Raw genomic sequence first — 25,005 nt, 5'->3', positions numbered from 1 at the left:
AGGTATGAAAGTAATTTAGCTGAGAATGCTGTGGCTATGGTAGCCTGAAACGTCTGTGTTAAGGAGCATTCTTCAGAGCTGGATTGAGAGAAGTGAATGACTGTGCCCCATTTTTTTTCAGGAGCTAGTCCTGTATCTTAGTCAACACACATTTCATAAAGCATATGTGGATGGTGAGAAGCTGGTGGAAAACTAGTTCAGGAGTTTCCATTCTTGCAACTTGTTTGTCTTTCATTCTTCTGTTCCTTTCATGACTAAACAAATTTGTCTGGATGCCTTAGTTTCTACTCAATGAAACTTCAGTACTCTGTGGGAATTCAGTAAACCAGAAACACAACTTGGTGCTTGAGAAGCTGCTTCCATTTTGAGAACGTGTTTCTAGAGAAGTAGGGTGTGAGTAGATGTGGGTAGTGAAAGAAATGGCACCAATCATTGCAGTCTTCATTTCTGAAGGCATTTCCTGAGTTATTTTAAAGGTTTTACGTATGGTTACTGAAACCTTAACTCTGAATATGAACTGTTTTTCTAAAATGAAAACTATTAAGCCTGGACTTCTTTGTTGCTTCATTGCAGTCACTTGAAAAGCTTTATTCCCTGAGATTCACACACAACAATTTCTTCCATTGAAACTGTGTGGAAAAAAGCTTTACCTGCTCTTACCTTTCACATCATGTCATCTTCTATTTGCTAGTATATATGTGTATCTATTTTATACTCTGTACTTTTATGTTTTCTGTTTTGTCATGTTCATTGAGAGAATTTACATCTGATTTTCTAAAGAATTAATTTTTTCTGTGTGGACAAATATCAGATGGGTTTTATCCTAAATTAAAAGTTGTATTTCAGCACTGGTAAAGTGTGGCATGTGAGGTATGTCACATAGGACATTTGCTCAACGGCTTCCAAATGGAAATAAGAAATATTGTAGGCCTTAATAATTACCTTACAGAAATGGATCATAAACTGAGTCAGAAAAGGTATATATGTAAACCAGACTCAAAGGTAGCTGTTGTTTACATGCCAGCAATTTACACTGACTTCTTTCTCTGTGCAATCAGTCGTTACCACAGAAACTGCAACAACATACAGCACTGGGAGAGACAAAGCTCCTTCATTGAGAAAGGCAATCACTAGCCATAAAATTGTCTTCATCTTATCCCTGCTGTTCAAAGGGTGTGAGATGCTGGTATGTCACAGTCTCATTGCAAACAATGTAAATTCAGCCTTTTGCAGGGAAATGCTGTTGGTTATGGCCTTGGAACACCTTGGACAGTGCTGCTGCGGGGTTAGAAACAGCCTCACGATGTAAACCCTGAATGAAGCATGGAAGAATTTGGTAAGAATTAGCCACTACCTCTAGTATTCTTTAATGTATTATGGGGAAGGTGTTTTGATTATTTTTTTCCACAGAAGCCCAATTAAAAAGCATTCAGATGCTCTAGTGCAGGTCTGAACAGTGAGTTTGAGACTGTCTGGACTCGGTTTCTATGAGAGGGCTGATGCAAGTGAGAAAATCCTTTCCCACATCTTTTTCCTTAAGGCAGAACAAAAGGTTGACTACAGGCTTAAAAACCCCTTGAATTTGAGGGAATTTGTGGCTGCAGAAATTGTAGTCAGGTTGTGTCTCCATGGTAATACACAGGTGGACAGGGACTCTTCTGCCATTGCTGTCCCTAGAAGCAGCTGTGCTTAAGGGCTGGAGAAAAGTAGGCAACCTGATGTGCTTAAGGCCCTTAAGAAAGGAAAGAAACAGACATTTCTTCTTCATAAACTAAATACAGCCCCTTTTTCCTTTACACAAGCCTGCCTTTAGGCTTTGACTGCAGACTCATCAAGAGTGGACTTTTTAGGGATTCCCTGTGGGAATCCAGTCTGCTCTCTGAGCTCTCCAAGCAGGAATTCTATGAAGAAATAGAACGGCAAAGGCTTTTCCATGCTTTAATAATGTGTCTTAATATGCAGGAATCACTTGCTATGTGCAGGAGCATCACTATATTTTCACCTGTGCTCCTGGTGCTTGCTGGACCCCTCATCCATTTGTAGCAAATGCTGGACACCAAATTTGCCTCCAAGGGTCAGATTCCCACTGCAGGATGTGCAGGACAGAGTTGTAACCCCAAGCGTGGGCAGTGTTGGTGCTTGTCAAATAGCACCCTCTCTGCTGCTGGGGCACCTGAGGTCACAGCTGAAGTACAGGTAGCTTCAAGGAGTCAGCATTCCTTCTGTTTACTGTAAGGCAGTGGAAAAGATTCAGTCTGCCAGGAGGGAGAAATGATGAAGCTCACTGTAATCTCACTGCTGAGTATCCTGTGAGATGCTGACACTCTGCCTTAATGGGCTTGAGGTAGCTTACATCCCTTTTAGGAAAATGATTTAGTAGATGGTATAAGCCACACTCTGGCATGATAAACTTCCATGGATACCAACAAATTTAGGCAGAACTCCTGAGCTGCTCTAGACCTCTGTCTGGTGGTGCTATATAGCTTTAAATTAAGATATTGCCATCAATCAGCTTGTCACCTACCTCACTAGCCACTTGTATTAAATGATTTCACTATCAGCTAAGATGGAGCACACCACTGAGTGTCAGATTATAAGTGTCTAGAGAGATTAGATACTGAAATTAGATGGATAACATCCAGGCTGCTGTGCTGGATCTCCCAGTATTGCTGTTGCCAATGTGTGCTGCTCCAGTCAGATAAAACCTTACTGTGCTGTGCTCCTTCACTCGCTTCCCTGAACAGAGAATGCAAGAATGAGGGTTGTAAAGTCCTGAGAAAGTCCCAGCATCTGTGGGCACTCCGTGAGCAATGTGGAATCTAATTCTCCTCTACAGATGTCCGGTATGTTGCAGCACGTGCCTTGGTTCATCAGATGCTTTAGCAAGTTCTAACTCTGTCTTGTTCAGTTTCTTAAATCAGTAACTTCTCAATCAGTTTTTCCTTGGGCTGGACCAAAGATGATTTTAAAAAGTAATAATTACATTATTGGTAGGAAAAAAAAAAAAAAAAAGGTGAGCTAAGAGATCTGAGAAAATTGGTGAGGCTCAAGATGACAGCCATCCTTGTGGAAACTATCCTTCTCCCTGGGAAAACTGATTTTAATGTGTTGGAGTAGCACGGGATTTAAAATTGGATGCACGGGTGTTAAAATAATGCCTCAGTTTCTGTCTTCTTATGACAGGAAAAGAATCTGCTGAGAAAAAGCTAAAGATATTGAGAGAGAGCATTTAAATTCCTGTTTCCACTGGTGTTATCCTTTTCTAATGGAGGGGCACAACCTTAGGAATATGCAAAGGGACAGTTGGATTGATTGGTGGACTCTGATACAGGAGGTCAAAGGCCTTGTCACAGATGTCTCTGGATTATGTTAGAAACTGCTTTATGAGTGCTGTGGAAATATTCACAAATATGTAGGGATTATTTATTCATTCATAAGTCACACCTGTAGAAACAAGCAGACTGCTTTTGGTTTGTATTTTGAAGGATCAAGAAGAGTAAAAGAACTCATTAAACAATCACAGTGACTTTTCTAAATTAAAAAACATAATTACTTAGGGTCCCAGAGATTAATACTGGCAGAGGAGCTCCTCTATTTTCTTTAGAAAGATTTTTTTTTCCCTACTCTCCAAGTAGACTCCACATTAGTAGAAAAGAAGGAAATAGTTCTCAGAGTTTAGCTATGTATGTAGATGTCTGTATCTATAAAAATTAAGGTTATTTTGCTCATACTAATTATCATTGAAAACTATCTCAGTCTCCCTACTTAAGTGATTTATCATAGCATGGCTTTGTTCTGTAATGGGGTCCTCTGTAATGGGCTCCTCCAAGAAAATAATAAACTACACTCAGGAAAATAAAGTAATAAAGGCAGTAGTATGTTTCCAAAATAATTTTGGGGATTTTTGTGGGAATTTTTCGTGATAGAAATGTTATTTTTGGAAATGCCTATATCTATTCCCAAGCTGCACCATTTGGCAGCCTTGTAACTGAATTTAGTTTTATGCCAATGGTGCCCTTAATTCATGTGTTACCTTAAAATCCTTCTCTGCAATTTGTGTTATAAAAGACTGGAAAAACAGAATTAAAAAAAATATTATATATATTTTTTTTTAAAGTGGAAAGTTAATATAGTTGCAAATTAAAAATTCCAACACTAACAAGATCACAGATAAGAATTCCAGCTCAGCTATATCAGCAAGTACCAGGGTCAACTATCAAACAAAATACAAAACTACTCAAGAACCCCAAGAGAAGAGCTGAGCAGTACTTTATTTAAGAGAGCTGGTTCAGGAGTTTAAAGTAGTCAGAAAGTTCAGGCTCCTTGCCCAGATTTCTGTTTAGCAAGGAGCCTGAACTTCAGAGCTCCCAGTATTATGGCTGAGCTCAGCTAATGAACTGAAGTATTGTTATGAGCAAACATGGGAGTGTAAAGGGATCCTTGCATGTTTGGGATTTAAAATTGGACCATTGGGCAATCCCATGCACAGGCTGCTGAAGAAAGCTGAAGGAGTTCTGGGATGTTTTAGTATTCTTTGTTATGGGATGTGAGATGTCTGACTATGATGGAAGTTCTGCCCAGTGCCTCTGTGGTACACAGCAGAAATAAGAATTTCAGTCCACTGGTAATAGTTTTAAACTGAGCACCATGCAAGCCAGTATGGTCAAGCCACCAAGGGGAGCATCTGCAGGGGATGGTGAGGAGGAAGGTGGGAAGGGCAGGTGCTGTTTTGCTGTTGAGAAGTGTTTCTACACTTCCCTTTCCTCTTGTGGGATTCCTCTCATTTGTGCCCTCGGGCACAAACAGCTCTGTTGACTAATACGGGATGGCTTTTCTTTTCATTGCAAATCTCTCCCGTCTCCTCTCAAGAGGTGGCTCTGGCTCACCTTGCCTGGTGTCTTTCTCTTGGAGGATGCACTGGCCAGCAGCTCTTGGCCTCCTCCCTGTGTGTGGTCACGAGGGGACAGGGACAAGTCAATGTTGCTGCCTGCACCTCAGTGGCACTTGGTGAGTCTAAGATATTTGCACATTTGCTAGAGAACAAAGATGGGTACGCATGGAAAAAGACCAAGATGATTTTACAGATGCCCATCTGCCCAGAAAATACTGAGCCTTTGCTATCCTTGTCAAGGAGAATCACAGGTTTTAGAGCAGCATCCGTTGGTACTAAATAGAGCAGAGATACCCCTGCATTTAGTATTATTGCTACCCCTGCATTTAGTATTATTGCTTTTGACCTGTTTAGATCTACTGACAATGGTGAGTCCGGTGAAAACTTTTTTTAAGCAGGGGGAGCCAGGACTCCTTTGTCATTTTTGTTAATTATTTCTTTTGAGTAATTTAGGTATCTTTTTGTGCCACAGATCACACATCTTGTGAGAAAATTGAAATAATACTTGCATATCTCACTAAGGATGCTGAAAGGATTAAGTAATTTTTGCAAACTACTTTGAGTTTCTGAAAATTGTTATGAACAAGGACAATATTATTCTCTTTGCATAAATATGAAATGTTGAAGTAGAGCAGGGATACCTATGATAACCTAAAACTCATCCCATACATTTATAAATCCTCCTCATTTTTGGCTATTCTTATAGGTCCTATTTCTGAAGATGCTCACTGTCAGCAGTTTGTAGGCAAATCACTGGAATTTAGGGATGCTCAGCCCCAGTGCTGATTGTTTTTCTTCATCACAATTCACAATGCTTTCTTTAGGCTCAGTGTTGAAGACCAGGTTCTTGGCTGGAGTAAATGCAGGTGGTTGTGTTCAGCTGAACATCTCTATGCCTTATTTGTGCTAGATAAAGGTCATGTCTGTATCCTGATGTACAAATGTCTCAGTTTGCACTGTGAAAACTATTGCTTTTTGTTTTCCCAGTAGTAAAGATACTGCAGAAGAAATAGGTTTCAAAATCCTCCTGGTCATCTATAAGGTGGTTTAGAGTTCATCCTGTTCTGCTAAGACATGACATTTGTAGTGCAGGGCCTGGTGAGGGAGTAAACTGGAGGAACCTCATAGCTGCCAACATCAGCAGAGACAACTGGATGCTGCTGCAGGGTTTAGCTGGTATTATTTCAGAATAAAATCCTTTCTTTAGGGCTTTAACTCCTGCTGACTGTCTGAAATGCAGCTGCTGTGCTGCAGAACCTCCTAAAAAATTGTATCATGTGGATAATTTCAGACTGTCAGCAGTACCAACAGTAGCAGGCAAGGAGATTACAAAGAATGGGTTAAACCACAGACTTCTTGTCTCTTCGGTATTCCTGGATAATAATCCACCTACAGTGACTCCACTCTGTGGGTAGAAAATGCCTACCTCTTTTTAAACATAATTTATGCACTCCTTTGCCTTTTGAAAAGGATAGACACCAGCCAGGTAGAAGACTGCTCTGCTGCATTAGGGCTCAGAATTAACCATCAAATGTGTGCCTGATGTGCGAGTCAATCTGCCAAGTCATAAATGTTACAAGCAGACATCTGACTACAGCGTGTATTTTTAAAGTGTGTTTTTTGGCTATGTAGCCTTAGCAAATACTGTTCCTTCCAACCTGTGCTAAAAGGACAGGGATACATATGCTGTTAACCTGGCACGGTATGAAATCTGCCATAAACTGATTTCCCCAGAGGGTTTCTCCCTGCAAGGGCTGTGTGCTACGAGGAGGTGTCTCCCTGCTGATTCCAAGTGCCCTTGACTGGATCTGCAGTAAGCAGGAAGGTGCGTGATCATTTCTTCTGTGATGCAGTGGTGGCATCTGAGGGGGCTGAGGGTGTGAAGGAAGCTCATTCCTCCACCCCAACCCCCCCCTCTCCCCCATGACAAAAAAGTTCCTGGGCTTGGACCTGAAGGGGTTGGTTGGTGAGAAGTTTCTGCTTCTCAAGTAAAAGTCAGACCTAGAAAATTCTATGGTGGTTGCATAAGTACTGAAATTGCCACAGAGCTAAAGCCTGAAAAGCAAGCAATTGACTGGGGAACATATTTCTAATATAATTGCTTTTTGACCTTTTTTTTTTTTTGTCTTGCTTTGAATTTTGATTAACTTCACATTAATTATAATCAGTGAACGCCGAGGAAGAAAGGGATGGTTTTGTTGGTTTAGGTTTTTGGTTTTGGCTGTTTTTTTGGTTGAAATTCCAGCAGCTTTCTATTGTTATTCTAACTGGAAAAGGAGTAATTCCTGGTCCTTTCAAGAGTTACTCAAGAAAAAAAACCAACATGAAAAAAGAAGTCAAATTTAACACTCCTGATTCCTTGATTTAGGTAATGATATAAGCGATTTTGGGCTATCCCTCTGTGTTGTAATGAATAAATGCACGGTAATATGAGGTAGAAATAATCTTTCAAAAGCAGTATATATTTTGGAGGAACACAATGGCCCCTAAGCAATGCCCAAGGCACCCAGCCATTTTCTGCTCACCTATAGCAAGAATTGCCGGATTATTTCAGTGGAGTGTCTTGTGCTGCTCGCATATCTGCAATACACCCTCTGGTCTGCATCCCAGTTACAGGGCATTTTCAGAGACATTGGCAGATGGGCAACTGTTTTATCATCTGCCTTGCTCCCTGAGTCTCCAGAGCAGAAACTGGGCTTATCTCAACATACTGCAAGAAGTGGTCCCAGTGTCATTCTGCCATGTCTCTCCTGACTTCTCTGCCTCCCCCCTGATCTGTAACAATACCTCTGTCCCTTCTGGCTGAATGTTTCCCTGGGAAGTGATTAGCTCATCTTCAATATCTGCCTGATGCCTTTGTGTCAGAGGTCTTGTAATATAACGATGATCCTGGAGACAGAGCCAGCCCAGCTGAGAAAAAGGTGAGTGCTCCCACTCTGCTTTGAGCCTTCCTGGGATTGTTCAGGGTGTCCCAGCATGTGTGAGGCTACAGCACATACAGCATCTGCTCTGGCATCTTATTCCATAGGGTGCTGGTCTCTTGGGAGAGACCCACCTTGCTGGACACAGCTCTCAGCTCATGCAGTCTGCCTGCTCTGGGAAGGCAATGTGTTTTCTGACAACAGCCAAGATAAAAATCAAAGATTCATTCTTTTGCACTTCCGGGACAATAAATAACTTGCTCCTTCTATTCAGAACCTTTAGTCAGAATACACAGATTATGGAGACAAGGGGTTAATTCACTTAAATTGTTTTCTGACTTCATAAGATTGCCACAAGCCAGGGCCAGTTCAAATGTGGGGTCTGGTAATGGCATGTTAGTGTTTTATTTTACATGTTTTTGTTTTAAAAGGCCTATATGCAGAGATAAATGTTTAAATTTTCTCATTATGTAATTAAAAGTTATTTATTAGATATGTTGATAGTCATTAGGCACAATCTGCTAGGTGCATCTTGCATTAACTTTTCATCTGAAATGGCAGAAATAATTTTGTGGATTTTAAACTGTTGTTTTGCAGATGCATTGTTAAACGTTACTGGATTTTACCTCCCTCATCCATGAAAGCTTTGTTTTCTCATTTCTTGTCAATCTTATTGAGGAATGCTGAATAATCAGAATGAAGCAAAGATAAAATTGCCTTCTGATGTCTCTGATTTATTTTGAGAAAACTTTGGTTCCTTCTGTGTCAAGGTGTCCTCACTTCACCTGCTTAGAGAAAACATGATAGTGGAAATTCATCTAGTGTCTCAAATTTATCTCCAAATTACTGTGCAACTGTTAGTCTCCACAATACCCCGAAGAGTTAGATAAATAATGTTCTATTATCCTGATTATAGATGTAAATCATTACCAAGAAGTTGTGGCTTGCCAGAAGTCTCATTTGAGGTCGTATCAAGAGCTGGAGCATTTCTGGGCTTCCCAAATAAAATTGTAACACTTTTGTTTACTGCCTTATCTCCTTGTTGCTTCAGCTCCATCACTGTATCTGCCACTGAATCTTACAGATATTTTCATATTGGAGTCCTCAGAGAACAGAATACATTAAGAAGCCACAGCTTTTCATTAGCCAGCAAATATTCTCAATTAAAGACTGCTCATTTACTCTAGACCCCTTTAAAAAAAAATTAATGTGATCAAATGAGGGCAAAGGGGTGCATGACAATCACCCCCAGAATAATTCCTGTATGAGGACCACTGCTGGAACCAGCACGCGTCTTTTAGTCTGACAGAGCAAGTGCCTGTGGTGTGCTCTCACTTCCACAAGTGCCCTATATATTCAAGCCAGTAGTTTTCTCCTGAAATCCCACTTAGTCTTGGATCACAGCTGAAAAGAGTCTGTGTGTGTGGTGAAGGACATAATGCTTGTGCAGAACTCCTGAGTGGAGAAGGTAGTTTGGCTAGGTTGGAATGCTGAAAAATCCACTCTAGAGCTCTTAAGGAAATGAAGTTGGCCTCTTTCTCTCTCTTTTTTTTTTTTTTGTCCTGCCCAGCTCTTGTGCCAGCCATCAAGGTGTCTCACCTTCACAAAAGAAAATGAGTACATCAGAACATGCTGTCCAAAATCCTCACGTGTCCTTACAGCAAAGGCTTTTCCAGAATTAGCACTGGTCACAATACACAAAGCTTTTCACGTGGAACCTAATCCTTTTTTTATTCTTTGGCAAACTTGAAACAGCAAAATCTGTTCTTTTGACCATGAAATCTCTTACTGCAAATCCCCTTCTTCCTGGGCTCTCGTGAGGGCTGTTTCTTTGCTTGCAGCACATGCAGAAGGTACTGCATATTGTTAATTCACTTGAATTATTCTGACTAGGTTGTCACCTTGCTGAAAAAGGAATTGCTCTTAGTGGCCACAGTCTGAGATTTCAAGCTCTTGACTGCCTCTGTCCTAGCAAGCTGCTGATTTGTCATCCTGTGTTCCCTTTCCAGGGTCCTAACTCTGTCCCTCAATGTCCAGTGAACCTTGAGGGGTGAGACTTCCCTCTCCCTACAGCGATTTGTTTTTCTAGTGCTGAAGACTCCTTCCATCTCCTATTTCTAGGAGATACATCCTCCTCCAGGCATTTTCCTCCTCACTGCTTACATTGCAACCACTATTTTCTGCAGTTCCACTTCAGGAGTGTCCTTCTCACATCTGATGGTGACTGCAGTTCCTCCACTGCATAGCACCCCATGCTCTGTGAGCAGGAGAGCAGCTATTCAGCAGTGATTAAAATGCTGTTTAAAACCCAGAATTGGTGCCAGAGACTCTGGGTGAAAGAGGAACTATCAGAGGGACAAGAACATGTTGATATTTCTAAAAGGGAGAGTATTTTCCTGTCCAGAAAGGGCTAAAAAAACACAGTACCAGGTTGAGAATCATTTGAAGATTTTTTTTCTGACCTACATGGAAAGCTGTTTATATTCCCAACTAATTTTGAACTAACCAAACAAAAAACCCTCCCCTCAATCAAGATAAAGACTGCAATAAGATGGATGTGTGTTTGTAAGTAACTCAATGGAAATTATAAATAGCAATTTGGAAAAAAAGGAGATCCTTTTTTTCTTGAAAACATTCAGCAAGGTTTGTCATATTTGTCCTTCAGATTTCAAACAAGCAAGGTTTTTTCCTTACCTACAGATTTTAGCAAAATATTGTGCAGAAACTTATTTCCTTTTAATCTCCTGGTATTCCCTCTTAAACTTTACTGCTTTGTTCTTTTTTTTTTCTGACTACCATTTTTGTTTTCACTTTTTTATTAAGTCAGTGTGAGGGGAGAAAAAGAAATTATTACTGGGGAGAGAAGAGAAGCTGGGATTTTTCTTATGGAGGAAAGGATAAAGCTTTGAATTAGTGTTATTTGAGAGGAGGGGGAGAAATTGGAGGAAAAAATATTTTGTTGCCAAAATATATCTACATTTATTTGTCCAGTCCTAGATCTGAAACTGGGGTACATACAATGTCCTTTCTTACCCAGAATGTCTGTGTATTGTGAGAAGGTTTCCTAAATGTGATCCGCAAAATTTACAAAAATGTAAACCACCAAAAAGATCAAGTCATGAATGGTTTCCCTTCGTTGCTACTCTCACGAGCCGCTGAATTGGAAAGACAAATAACCTTGTGCAATAAATGTTAGAGGGGCTGGTGGCAAACATGGTGACTTTAATTAAGCCTCATGTTTTTCTGTTTGTTTAAAAAAAAAGTTCTGTGCTTCAGCATAATGAGAGATTGAAAGCCATGAGTGACCACTAAGCAATTTGAAGAAGGCAGACGTATTTAAAAAAGAGACTATATTCTACCCTAAGCTGTGAGCCTGTGGTGAATTTTGTTAACTAGAATTTGTAATTTAGGCTTCTGAGTTGGCTTAAAAGCATTTTTGTGGCCTGTGGGCATTTAAATAGCAGGACTCCACTGAGTGTTATTGGAAATTATGCAGCTTGAGAGTTTCATGCCATCCTGAAATTTTTCTTGATTACGGCTAGTACCCTATGCAGTATAAGTACTAAATGGAAAACATTTTTTTTTTCATTTGAATCCAAGTCCTTATTGATATTCCTGTCAAAATACAGTTTCTGGTCTCTCAATAAACACAGAGCAAAACTTGTGAATGTAGTTTTCACACATAATTTCTGGATGTCTTTGTGAGCCTTTTGCCATCTGCGTACATTACAGATCTTTAGCATAAAGATAAAGCTTGTACAACTGTGCAAGTTGTACAAGCAATTGGACAGTTGTACAAGCTCATAGCAGAAATCTCTTTTTACTTTTTATTTTCTGCAATTGTCAAAGTGAGGAGCAAGGGATGTCACGTAAAAGTTTTTCTACTATAAGTTTTGCAGTTACTAAAATTAATTATGTGCCCACAGTTATCATAAGTAGAAATTGCATCTGTTAGACTGATACTGCTAAATAAAACCTCGTTGACTGGGATGAGCAATATCCTCAGATATCCTCATGGAAATAAAAAAAACAACCCAATTATTCCTAATATTCACATCTGAAACCTCTGCTTAAATTTTCAGAATTCTTGTGCCTGTAAACACATACGTCTCACTTCTAAAATCGATTTAGAACAAAAATATTAGATGCAATTTCTCACTGGTCTAAATGAGATCTTGCTATTGAAGTCAAGAGCAGGAAAAGCTTGTATTTGCAAGAAATGCCTTCAAATCAAAGAGCAGCTCTGTGTGTTGTTCTCAGCAGACATGCAGCTATGTTGAAATCCCACCTGGATGAAGAGAGTACAAAAACCACTTCACCCTGGTGCTTATAAGAATGATACCTCAATGGTCAAAGCAAAAGCCTATGGATACACATTCCCCCTGTGCAGGATTCTGTAAGAATGTAGACCCAGGGAAAAGAGCAGCTGCCTGCTTTACCCAGTTTTATTTCCTGTCGGATAGAGGTTGTGTAATTTGTCTGTATAAAGGAAGAAATGGCTTCAATTGCTTCAAAGGAGAGTTTTCCACTTGCTAGCAGAAAGAAAGTATGACCTCCCCAGATTCCTACATATGACATGTAACATTCCCCTGTTTGCAAGAAGCCAGCAGAATCCTTGTGGATGTTCCCCGTTCCTCTGAATTTTCTTACAAAGTGATCTGCATCCTAATTGTCTTGACTATTTTGCCCTTCAATATCAAATACTTGCTTCAAATTCTAATCTTGTTTTCTTTATTGTTGTCCTTCTTGTAGCAGTTTTTTAAAGTATTTTTGTAAATGGTTGAGACTGACAGAACCTTGTTGATGCAGGGCACTATCAGTACCAGCAGTCTCCTTATCAGATAGTGATAAATAGATGTACAAAGCTACCACAACGGCATTTTAAGTTTTTAATGCTTAGAACCTTTGGAGATCAACTTAGGAACCATCTGCACTTGTCACTGACTTCTAAGAGAGCTACAAAAAGTGGGATCTAATGCTGAAATTTCTTTTGTGGCCATGGTGAACTCAACATTTATGTCTAGAGGGGACTTTGATTAATGTAGGATGTCAAAGACTTCACAAGACCATGGAGATAGGACTCAGCCCAATGCCTGAAACAGGCTTGTGATTAGCTTGTTTTCAGATGTGGTAGCAAGTCTTATGGGTGCCTGAGAGCCTTAAAAATACCATTCCTCCTATTTCAACAGCATACTTAGTTTTAAAAATTGCATATTTAATTGCAAAATAGGCTGGAACTGTTTTCATACAGAAAGCAAGGGGCTTAGGAGCACAGCTTTAAACTTCCTGGCTTTTGCTCATATTCCTGCCACGGTTCTCAGTAAGATTTCTCTTTCATCTACATTTGCCATAGTTCCTTCTTTCTTACTTTCTAATAATTTAAGAGACAAGATGACAGAACAGATTAAAAAATATCTATAAATAATATCGTACGTAAAGAGGCATTTACCCACTGAGTCTTAAAACTCATTCCCTGATTTGGATCTATTTTTATAAGCTTCATCTCACTTGACACTGACAATGATTCACATAAATATTAAGTGTTCATTTTTAGTCCAGTGCACCTAAGTGAAGCTAAACTGTAGTGTTCTTTGGAGTTTTTACCCCGAAGGTCCTTACTTAGGATAGAAAGAGGGTTAGGGGGATGCAGTTCTTAAGCACTTTACAATCATCACAAAGCTAGTGTAGATGGAACATTTAAAAATTTTTCAGTGACATTCACATTTCAAATGGTTTTTTTTAACTACTTTTTTTTCTGTAGTATATAAAAACAGGGTGTGTTATCCTGAATTAAAGTCTAAACCTGAAGGCTATGGAACTACAGGGTTTCTTATTTGTACCTCTCTGTTGTGTTGTGGTTATGTTCAACTCCATCACTATTCTTTTGCTGCATCTTGTTTTTTAATTAAAGCAGCCCTGAGATGTCTTATGAATTGTCCAAACATTTTGTTCTTTGAGCTATGCAGCAAAGCTGTTTAAACAATGAAAGAATTTTTTTCAATGTTTGTCACTTCTAAATTCTAATACCATTGTGTTTATGTTATAGCAGGAGTATATTTGATAACAGATGGTAAAACTGCAAAACTATCTCCGCTTCATTAGCGCCCCTGGCAAGTCTTCCTATATAGGGTAAGTTACAGCAGAGAGGGATATTTAACAATATACCCTTTACAGTTTCCAGTAAGATTTTGGACTAGTTTTAAGTGCATCATGAAAGCAGTGAATGTAATAGCTAGAATGCCCTTTGATCACTTGTGTGTTGGTTGTTAAAACCAGAATTAAACATACATGCTGTAAAAGAGTCTGATCCAGCAAAGACTTGTTCTAGTGCTTTTCCAAGTCAGACTTATCCTGGCAATAATTTCATTGAGATCACTTTCCTGTAATCGTGATCATGGGATTTTATTAAAACGTAATAAAATATAAGTGATCAATCTCCATTTAAATTAAAAGAATGTTTACATTAAAATATTGATGAAAAGGCAGCCTTCAGAGATCTTAAGAATGCTTTTAATTTCCATGGCACGAGTGAAAGGTGACAGATTGATAGCCCTGGGAAACGCAGGTCTTTTCAAAACAAATTATGTGATGTGTCCTCACACTGACTTTGAAGCTCACTTTGCAGCATGGCACAACTGCTCAGGCTCTGGGGTGAAAAAGTCCTCTCTAATTCTGCGTATCATCTACTCTCATATCACCTCCTACTTTTCTGTGCATTTTGCACATTCCTTCTCCATAAGGGCTGCACAGAGATTCCCTAAATCATTGTGCATGGCTCACCCTGGAGTCCAATGCATGACGACAACATATGGTTATTTCCTACCAGGAACTGGCTTCCAACAAGTGAGTGAAAATAAAAGGACCAGTCTTGTCATATGCCAACATTAAACCATCTCTGATAATGCCACTATATATATCTGGTTTGTGCTATTGATCTTGCTGAATTCAGTAGCCCAGAATTACCACAGAAGAACAGCCTCTTCCACATTATTGGGAAATGCTGCTTTGCCGTCTTCCCAGTATAATGGTTTGTGAACACCTCATGCTGTGCAAATTGGATTAACTTCAATAACTGCCTGGATTATGCAGCTTTGTGAAGTGGGGAGGACTCCCAAGCAGAGATGGATGAAAATTTGAAATCGTACAGTGGGAGGAAAATATTAAATTAGAAATTTCACATTCCAAGCAAAAAACAGTAGCCACTAGATTACTGCGTCCAGGAAACTGTTTCATCCTACAAATATCTCATGCCTTTGTTTGAGTATGTTTTTAAAACAGTGTACATTCACTATGTATTTGGCTAGACTTTTCCTATTAGTGGAGGAAAATTATGGGCATCAACCAGGCTTTAATATAAGGTAGCTGCCAACAGTACTAAGGCAGTTTTGGGCACATGCAGAAACAACACTTTAGGCACTGGGAAGTTTTAATATGCATTTAAAAAAATTACAAATGCATGGTTAGTGTTTTGGGAATTCTAAGCTTGAGCTCACATGGTGACACCCTTCCATGAGTCTTCCCGCAGAAGTGAAGATGTAGGAAGTGACTGCTAGATTTCCTGGATGCAGGAGTGATGGAGAAAGTGGTGATGGAGAAGCCCTGCTGTCTGTGCACTGGCCACCACAGCTCAGACACACACTGAACCTTTGGAAGGACACAGCCTCTGGGAATCTTCTGCTGCAGTCCAGGTTGGTTTGGAAAACACTACATCTGAGTATAGTGTAAAGCCTTCCCTTAGATGCTGTCAACTTGCTGTTTTTATAGTACAAGCATTTAGAGGTGTCACAAAAATTATAACTCTATTGTGCTAGCTACTGAAATAAACATATAGTAAGGGAGAGAGGAAAAAGTGCAAAGCAAGTAACCTAAGAAATTTTGGTTTTCTAGTTTGAAATTGACATGATAAGATTAAACATCTTGTGTGATTTCACACACAGTAAAAGTCTAAGAAAATGAGAGGGGCTGAAGCGTACCCAAATTATGTGCCATACTGAACTAATAAAATGTGGTGTTTGTGTGCTTGTGCCCATTGCAAATGTTCATTTGCTGAGCTAAATGTGTGTGACCTGCCTTTGCACTATTGGCATGCTGCAGATGCTCCTCCTCAGAGGAACCTTCAGTACTAACATAGGCAAGCAAGTAGGACTTTGGTCAGGTCTTCTAACAAATGTTCACGCCATAAACTGCATTAATTTGGTTGCTTGCAATCATTTGACCCAGTCTCAGGTTTGGGGTTTTTTTTAGGGTTTCATTTTTTGTTTTCTAGTAAATTTCCACTGGGTAGGTCTGTGTACTCATCTGAGGACATGTGGGAAAGTTCTGAATGAATGTTAAAAATCACCTGGTAAGAACAAAGGCTTACCCTGCTCTCCCCACCAAGATATCCTTTGAGAGCAGTAAATGCACAGTTTTAGGCATTCCTATAGCTGACGGTAATATGGACATGAAGATAAATTTGTGGTTTCGAGTTGAAGATGCTATAAGATTTTTACTGAATTTCAAACTTTTTTTTTTGCCTGTAGTCCATGGCACTGACACAGTGAAAACTGAGCTTCTTTGCTTAGTAAAGCAGGTTCTCCAAAAGATGCTTTCTTTAGACCCGTGAATGCACTTTTGCACTATTGATTTTCTGCTGCTTAGACATAACTAACATTTTAAGTAATCTATACAGTTTTGAAATTTACATTAGGTCTTTTAATAAAATCCCTAGCACCTCAGGGACTTCTTGGTAGGATAGACAGTGAACTCCTATCAACCGAACACTAAACAACAGAACACTAAATTTCAATATCACTAAAGCAAAATTCCGACCTGAGCTGATCTGCTGCTGCCCCAAAACCAGAAAGCCAACCACCACCCCACAGCAGTTGCTTCAGTCTGGGTATTGGTTGAGCTATCACAGCACAGTCAGGTTGTTCTTGGTTTGTCCTTACAAGTGCTTTACTGAAAAACCCTGAGTTAAAATCAGTTCTGCATTATGCGGGACACATTCCCGAGAAGTGCTAAGACGTACTGTCACTAGGTTTCTTGCAGAACTCCACACTAGATGAGAAGGGGAGATCCATACTAAAAAAGGAAACAGGAATAGCACAATGTGGCTGAGATCATGTTGTGGTGTTTTTAGAGTAGAGATCAAAGGCTGCTGAGAAGGCAAGCCCTTTTGCATTCCGTGTTGTGGCAATTACACAATTGTCCTTGTCCTGAAAAATTTTACCTGAAATAGGTCTGCACGGGTCTCTGGTTGGATCCCACTAAAATCAGTGGTAGTTGGGACTGTAGCCCTACAAAGTGGGGTGGGATTTAATGATGGTGTGTTCGCTTCCTACCTCTGTCCTTTTCTGGTCTAGGACATGACCTCCCTTCTGCTGGAGGTTGGTTGTAGGTGCTCAGCATTTTAGAGATTTCTTCCTATTCATTTCGTTTTGAAGACTGTTATCAAGTCTGAAGCATTCTGACGAAAGGTTTTATTTAATGTATAACTGGATAAATCACAGAACTGGCCTCCACCATCTATACCTGTCAATTGACCTGGTGTAATGAAGACTGCAAGAAGCCCAAGCTGATAAATAGAACAGGGGTATTGGAATGAATTTTCAAGGGAAATCTGCAGCTAAATTTCTTAGGCATGTTAAATGATAAGCAACCCAAGCTGACCACATCTTTCTGTATTTAAGAATGTAGTTTTTGAGGGCAAATGTGGGCAGCAAGAGAAACTCTGCTGCAGTCGAAACAAATAGTTATTAAGTAACTGTTGATGTATCTCTGTGTACCTTTATTTTTTTTTGCGAATGGGTAGATGATCAAGAAAATTCAGAAGAAAAGACAAATTTGGTTTGGCTGTGCAGGTGAAAATGTATGTCTTAACTTGTATTTGCCTCTGAAAATTATAAGACTTGGTAGCAATAGGTTTTGCCTTTGCTATTTAAAACCAAATAATCCATTTTATTGCCTCTTAAAAGGGATATTCTCTCACAGGTTTTCAAGTAAAAAGCCTGTTTGATATTTCAAGCTATTTCTTGCAGTCACAACACCTCAGTGGTCCTGATCCAAGATTTTTCAAAGTAAATCTAGCAGTGCTGAGATTTACTGCTGCTCCTGAAGTATCAACATAATTACGTAAGTGCGTGCCAGCAGTGTGTGCCTGTGTTGGTAGCTCATGTGCAGCACACACATCGCTGGCTGTCTGCAGTGCACTGAAACCTGAGATTTATTGCATTTACAAAAGGCCATTACAATGCAATTTTAACTTACTGTCATTAAAGGGTCTTACATCATAAGCAATCACTGCAAAAAGCCTTCGCCCCCAATTTATTCATAGTTTTTATTGCATGATTTATTAGCGCCTCTGTTACATTTTATAAATCTTATCAGAAAGAAATTAAAATCAATTAGGGCTGGTCCTTTTACCTTTACCCATGTTGGGTGTACCTTGTTCTCAGCCTGACGGAAATGGGGATATTCCTGGAGTAAGCTATCACTACAGGAGTAGGAGTGAAGATAGCAAAATCTGGTTACTTAGTGAGCACAGGAGAGAGATGTAAAAATTATTCTAGAAATGACAGCATTTGGTTTATATTCCAGGGGGAGGAGGTGGTTCTCCATGGATTCATAGATTTCTCTGATTTCATCCGATCCTACCACTTCTGCGTACCATTTGGAGTGAATCACATATTTATGTAATTCAATATTCAGCAGGGAAAGCCAAGTCAGCCTTCTAAACTGTTCTTTCCTCAGATCAAATTCAGCATATAGTAACTGAGAAGCTAACTGTAAGACAATTGCAAAGATCTCAAAATGGCTTTTCTATCAGTCTTATACCCCAAGAATGCACACAAATTTCAAAAAATCAGGCTTCTACAAAATGGACACTCAGTTTTGCCATCTATATTTGCATGAGAAAAATTTATGCACTTGCCTATCAATTAGGGCCCAATTTTTCAATCTGAATACCCCTGCTTGCCCTTTTTATTACGAAACACAGCGCTTGGATATGATTTAGTTGAACATTAATTGAAGTCATGTGGTTTAAAGGGGGATGTATCCTACAGTCCTTTGCAGTAAAAAAAGCTCATAAGATCATGATGAGCTTTGTCAGTATTAGAGCTCTATGTTTTGATGCAGTGTGCTAAAGATGCTCATGTCTTTAAAAGATTATGAAGACATGTATTTGAATATGTATGCTCCTAATAAATTGCTAAGATCTATTGCACTTTAGTGCTTTGGAATGGAAATAAGCGCCATGTCTATTAAAAAAAGCAGTACACACCAATTAATTTGTTATCCTGAACCACACTGCAGGAAAATTCATTTCTGTCCTTTAAGTTGGTGGTAATTCTGGCTGAGTTTCAAAAACAGTAAGGCTGGGCACTCTGTTGCTGATTTGCTAACATCTCTCCTTACGTTAAGAGAAAGGCAGTATGTATAGACTTTACTAAAGTACTACCGCAAATATACACACATTTTTACAAATAAAAAAGACAAATACTGTTAAACCCTAGATCGCACAGCAGAAGGGAAGAACAAGATGGAAAAATAGTTTTCCTAGGTATAGTCTAATATACCATATTTCTGCAAACAGTTCTAAAATAGAAATATTATAATTGATCCACAGATTTTTTTTTTCTCTGTTGTCTCATGACAGACCAACAGAGAATTACCAGTATTTTGTTGCCTTTTTTGCCCTAACCAAAACCAAAATAGCAAATGTCAGGAGAAGGGCAAAGAAAATAGCTGAAGGTACATAGGGATGGATTAAAGAGAGAAGGGACCAAATATCTTTCTGAAACCAGCCACTAAATTCACATTGATTTCAGTGGTACCACTGTTACTTCTGCAGAAATATTTTGGGGTGGTTTAATTTTGAAGTCCTTCCTCATATGGAAATCCCACTCAGCATCGTAGGAGGTGGCAGCAATAGGAAGGCATATATATGTGTATGCATATGATGGTATGATCCATACAATCACAGCCTTAGCTAAATGAAGTAAATTTTGTAACCTAGAAACATTAAAATTAAATGAGATAAAAAAATTGAATTAAAATGGCAACAGATGCTGTTCTTTTTTAAGGTTTTAGAATAATAGAAATAAAATTGGAAATAAGCAAATAGATTTAAAAAAAAATGTCCTTGAATCCAAACTGCTAAGTCTGTACTAGGCAGCCATGGAATTGTCAGGTGGGTAACATCATCTCTCTCATCTCCCTGTGAGATTGTGACTTCAAAGAGATTGTAAGATTTTCTGGGCAGACATCATATCTTCCTGTGTGCTTCTGAACAGCTCAAATGGGTGAAGCCATGCTTCTGTATGACTGTTCTGATATTTTAATTTTTTTGTGTGTGTGTGTGTTAGTTTAAAAATGTATTTTAAACTAACACACACAATGTGTGTCTGTTAGTTTAAAAATGTATTACTTCTGAATTTGGATGGACAATTCTCAGGAGTCACTCGTGTACCTGCTCCCACCATGACCAATTTGATAGGGATTGGATGTGGGACTTGGAGCAGTGAACACTTCCTAGCTGGCATTGCAAAGGTTTCTTTGGTCAGGATGCAGAGAAGACTACCATGCTTACTAGTGGGTTATATAAGGATTTGCAGTAACATGTTCCTTGATGGGAGAAAATAGGAATAAAATGGAATTTTAGGAACTATATTAATAATGAATGATAGAATGGTAGTTAATAGATGTCTGTAACTCCATTAAACTACAAGTGCAAGGGAAACCTCATTTGATGTGGAAAGATTCTCATTTTTCCAGAGCTCTAATGCAGCGTGCAGTTAAAATTAGGCTGTCTCGTTAATTGTCACAGAATATGGTGAGAATTCCTGCAGCCAGCTTCAGTGCAGGATTAGCTATGGCTCTGCAGGAGACACCTTCCAGAAAGGCTCAAGGTGGGAGAGCAGCTCCATCAGGGCCACAGGAAGCTGTCCCTGAGGAGGGTAGAGGGAACCGAGCGGGGCAGCTCTCATCCCCTCTGCCCCTGTCTGCTCCTGCTTGGTGGGAGGCTCCAGACCACTGTCTGTGGAGTGCTCCTGTGCCAAGCACGTCCTGCAGCACAATCTATGGAATAAGCTTGTGAAGGATGAGGAGTGTCTGCTCCCACTCCCTGACATCTGCCTCAATTCCTGAGCTAAGCCGTGCTGGCCAGGGGTAAGGAACAAGCAAAATCACCCCAGCCTCTAATCCTCAAGACAGTGTGGTTATTCAGGAACTAGGATCCCGTAAGCCTTTTTTATACCTATGAGTCGTACTTTATATAGAGAAAAATCATTTAAAATGAACACAGCAAGGTTGAAATGCTCTTGAATGTACAAAAGAAAGCTGGAAGAAATCCCTGGGGAATACCTTTTTCTCATCTCTTTACCACTATCCTTTTTCCTGTCTCCTTCTCAGTGTCAGAAACTTGTCCTTCAAAAGTCACCCACTGAGGAAAGCAGATTCTTCTGCAGGATGTGAAGGGGAAACATGAGGGAAGGGTGAGTGAGAGTTTTGCTTTTCCTCTTACAGATCAAAGTGGTACAGCAGATGCCAGGATTGCAAGTCAAGCTGTTGAGGACTTTCCATAGGACCCTAACCAGCTTTTATTTAAAAACCAGTAAAAAGGTTTATTTGGAAGGACTACAAAAGATTTCCTGAGAGTTCATTAAAAAAGCTTAATTGTCCAATTTGAATGTGAGCAGTAGCACACAATTTTAGCTGAAAGCTCCTCATTCTCAAACACTGAGTAACCCAAGGAATGTGAATTAACACAAACACAACCTTATCCTGCTGTGGAGGAGGAGGAGGAAGGGGAATAAATATGTTAGATACCTGCAGGCCAAACTCACCAGGAAGTCAGTGGGAGCTTTACTAGTGGAAGAACAGCATGACCAGACATAAATATAAAGGAGAGAGAATGCCAAGAAAATATTTTTCACACATTTGTGTACTGAGGTACCTATGAAGTCTAGTAAGCACAGAGGGCAGGAACTCTACCACAGTGTAACTCTCTGCTGCTTTAGCATAGCTTTCTGGCTGACTCTATTTCCCCCTTTGTGCTTCCTTAGAAAAAATAAATTAAAATAAAAAATAAAAACAAATTGACTGATGATGCAAAAAAAAAAGATAGTTCTAATGAGCTTCAAAGAAACATCAGTTTAGGTATGGTCAGTGATATTTAGCTGTTTATCTGTCTGGACAGATGCTTTTGACAATCCTCCTGGATCCCTGGGTCTTTCCCCTCACATTTTGTTACTCTGTTCAAGTCTCCAGGCACAAGAGTTTGTTTCTGATATCGAAATGTGGATTCTTTAGGTTAAGGAGAAGTATAATCCCTGTTTATCTTACTAAAGTAGATGTCTAAGGCAGTCTGCCATTTGAAACAAACTATCTTTTCTTATTACAGATGTAGAAGATGATGCAATTTTTGAAGTGTTTCCTCTTTTTAAAAAGAACTTCATTATTAAGAAATTAGCATGGAAAAAACTTGAAATTAATTAAAATCAGCAATCAGCCACTATTGTCTCAACAAGCAACTGTTGACTATGTTGCACCTAAAGACAAATGATTAGTGACTAGGAGCTTTACTTAATCAAAGTAAGAAATAAACAAAATTTGCAGAGTTAGCTGATTTTGCCTGACGTACAGAAATGCACTCCCAGTCTTCCCTGGCTGTCTACAAGGAGATCAGAAGTAATTTAGTATGAGTCAGGTGGAGGTGAAGCAAAACAGTCAAATGTACTTGTATTTGCAAGCAGTGTCCATCAAAATCCTCCAAGAATGGCTGGATTTGAGTAAATGCTGAGCTTTTCATAGACAGTTCCTAAACATTCAGTGATCTAGCATACCAGATACAGTCCAGAGAATCTTGCTTTATACAGATAGGCAGATTTTACTTTAATTTTTGTATTCAGAGACTGTATTCCTTTTACTTGCCCAAGTGTAACACTATAATGGTTATGTAAACTGCTGCTTACATCGAGATGTTATTTTAACATGCATTTTGGTGCCATATGTAAACATCAAAGGTGTGTAATAACCTGACCTGTACCCTCAGTACAGGTCCCAGTTCCCTTTGGGAAGAGAAAATTTTGTGGTGGTTTTTTTTTGACAAAATGGCAATGTGAATTTAGATTTTTGCACAACTGAATTGTGGTTTGTAACTAAAAGTAGCGGACTCAATTAGAAGTGGGATAACAGTGGATTTGTTACCTGACTCTACCAATAATTGCCTTAATATACCGTTCACTTGTTAATGATGTTATCAATTATTTTATTATAAATTAGCTATTGTGAGTTTCAGGTCTTTTTGCAAAGTCTGTGTTAGGTTACAGGAGCATAAATCAAACTCCCATCTCTTTTTACATCCATAACCATAACTTATGGCTTTTATTAGGAAATGTTAAATGTCCTATAATGTCTTCTTAATGGACAGTGTGTGCATGTGTTGATGAGAAAAGCCATTTTCCTTGATGCAAAATATTAATGCATGTGGCCTACGTCTCCATAGATACAAGTTAAAGAATCATATTTAACCCATTAAATATTCAGAGTACTCATATTTATCTAGTCTTAACAATTCTCTAAGGAAAGACCAAGTCAGAGGTAAATCAGGAGTTGAATTTTAACAGGTATGCACAAGTGATTGTGAATAAATGGTACATCATCCACTCAAAAAAAAAACCCCAACAAAGCCAAATAATTTTATAAAACACCTATTGCTAAATGGAAATACCCTTAGAGAATGTATATCCTTCTCGAATTCCAGCCTGTGCATCATAAAGGTTCCTGATATTGGTTATAAATTTTTGCCCTTCTCCTAAAATATCATAATGCCTCCAAGCAAAAGGGTGTTTTAAGCTCTGTATCCTTTTCATTGGGACAACATTATCCATTTGGCTTTTGAACCATTTCCCAAAACCTTGAACAAGCACATTACTTTCACTTGAAATGTGTTTTACCAACAGATTCCTCGGTACCAGAGAGATCTGCTATTCACATTGCCTGCTAACACTGGGCTTGATTAATGGAAACCAAGCATTTTGAAGGATACCTTCCAGCCTTGCCTTTCCCTTTCCATGTTCTCCTGGCAGAAATCAGGGATTTGAAAGCTGCAATACAACAGCATCATCTTTCCATCTTGTGGTAAATATTCTATTATTCCTTTATCCTCCAGGCTGTTTAAAGGAATTAATTTAAAATATGAACTCCTTTGTTCAGGGAGGAAGTCTCCAAATGGTGTGCAAACAAAAATCTTTAGAAATGCAGCAAGATATAACTCCAGGCTCTGCTCCAGCTTTCCCCATTCATTCAGTTTGCAGACCTGGTGTCTCCCTGCTGGAGATCTCTGCTCAGACCAAGTCTCCGGCAGCTGCTATTCCACCACCCATTCATACACGGCCAGCTCCCCTCTCCCTGCTGCTTGCATTTCCACTTGTCTTTCCTCCATCCATCCAATTTTCTCCCTAATCTGATCTCACTTCTTTGATCCTTCTCAGGAACACTGATCACCCTCCCCCACCAAAGCATCACTCATCCTTACCAGAGGGCTGGCAGAAATTAAGCTGTAACAAAGGTACATTTAAGAGTAGAGCCTATGCCAACCAATTTCTTTATGAAGGCACTATCCTCCAACTGTTTCCCTAGTTATCAAATTGACTGTCTTGGGAGTTAATCCTGCTGCTGTTCCTGAAGCAAATGTTTTCAGTACTTTTGATTTCAGGAGCAGAATCAGGCCCTAATTAATGTAATTATTCTCATAGCGTGAGGAGGTGCCTACTTAAAGCAGTCGGATGACTGTTCCAGACCATTTTTATCCACACCTATGGTGTGAACTGCACCAGTGTGCATTCCCTTTCCAAAACAACTGCAGGCACCAGGAGGGGGGGAGGTGTCCTTCAGTAGCAGGCAAGAAACCTGTCAAACACTGTGTCCCTTCTACATGAATGAAACTGTTTCCTCTGATTAATACTTTGCATTTCCCACAAGGGAAAAAGACAGTGTGAGCAGCTGAATTACCCATTTTCAGAGAGGCATGTTCATAAATATTTAACTTGGTATGTATGAGAAAAGAGAAAGGCACTGACTCCCTTTCCAGTCCAGGCTGAAACTCTCCAAATCCCCTGGTACCTCTGGGAATGCCTGCTCCCATAATCCTTTCCCCATCTCCTAAAGGGGAGAGAGTCATTAGCTTGTAAGAGGGCTGGACAAGGT

General features: G+C 39.4%; 1 protein-coding gene across 6 annotated transcripts in view; it reads right to left on the bottom strand.

Annotated features, from left to right (window-relative positions):
* KCNC1 (potassium voltage-gated channel subfamily C member 1) overlaps window positions 1-25,005 on the bottom strand; it is a 124,026-nt gene that overhangs the window by 97,726 nt on the left and 1,295 nt on the right. The gene's annotated exons all lie outside the window — the stretch shown is intronic.

Source organism: Motacilla alba, chromosome 5, assembly GCF_015832195.1.
Source record: "Motacilla alba alba isolate MOTALB_02 chromosome 5, Motacilla_alba_V1.0_pri, whole genome shotgun sequence".
NCBI lineage: Eukaryota > Metazoa > Chordata > Aves > Passeriformes > Motacillidae > Motacilla > Motacilla alba.
This window is presented reverse-complemented; position numbering and strand designations above follow the sequence as displayed.